We start from the raw sequence: 1103 nt of genomic DNA, 5'->3' as shown, positions 1-1103 counted from the left end.
GCTGCTGGGGGTGATGATCGATGACAAGCTCGTCTTCGGGAGCCATGTCGAATATGCCTGTAAGAAGACTTCAATGGCTATTGCAGTATTATCTCGCATGATGTCCAATAGCTCAGCAGTGTACGGCAGCAAGCGGAAACTTCTAGCTAGCGTGACTTCGTCCATACTGAGATACGGCGGGCCAGTGTGGTCCAAAGCACTAGGTACTAGTAAACATCGGAGTAAGTTGGAAAGTACCTACAGGCTCATGTGTCTGAGGGTTGCGAGCGCGTATCTAACTGTGTCATACGACGCAATCTGCGTCCTGTCCGGCATGATGCCTATCAGCATAGCCATTAAGGAGGACATAGAATGCTTCGATCAACGTGACACAAGGGGCATACGAGGTACCAGAAGATCATTCTCGATGATCAGATGGCAGCAGGAGTGGTCCAATTCCGCGAAGGGTAGATGGACGCATCGACTTATTCCGGATGAATCCGGATGGGTCGGGAGGCGCCATGGAGAAGTGAACTTCCATCTGGCACAGATTCTGTCAGGCCATGGTTGCTTTAGGCAGTATCTACACAGATTCGGGCATGCGGGTTCCCCCAACTGTCCCGAGTGCGTGGATGCGGAAGAGACTGCCGAGCATGTCTTCTTTGTGTGCCCTCGTTTTGCGCAGGCGCTGAGTGACATGATGGTAGTGAGTGGACCAGATACCACTCCGGACAACCTAGTTCAGATGATGTGTAAAGACCCGAACACTTGGAGAGCGGTTAGTGCAGCCGCCTCTCATATAGTTTTAGAGTTGCAAAACAGGCGACAGGTTGACCACCGACAAGCCAGTGTTAGCTAAAGGCTAGTCTCCAGGTTAGTTAGCTAAGTTAGCAAAGAGACCTAAAGAATCAAGAGGGTGCACATAGCACAAAAGCCGCTCCCCGGAAGCAATACCTAGCGGTGGTTCCGGGGAGTACTATGGGCTGGAGACTGGAGGGGTTTTAGTGGGTCCGGTCACTGATTCAAACCAACCCCACACTCCCTGAGGTTGGTCACCTCAGGGGTTTGGTTGCAAATTTCCCCTCCACCTCAAAGGAAAAAAAAACAACCAAAAATATATATAT

Source organism: Wyeomyia smithii, chromosome 3 (genome assembly GCF_029784165.1).
Source record: "Wyeomyia smithii strain HCP4-BCI-WySm-NY-G18 chromosome 3, ASM2978416v1, whole genome shotgun sequence".
Lineage (NCBI taxonomy): Eukaryota > Metazoa > Arthropoda > Insecta > Diptera > Culicidae > Wyeomyia > Wyeomyia smithii.
The sequence above is the reverse complement of the archived record's forward strand: the minus strand, read 5'-3'. Positions refer to the sequence as shown.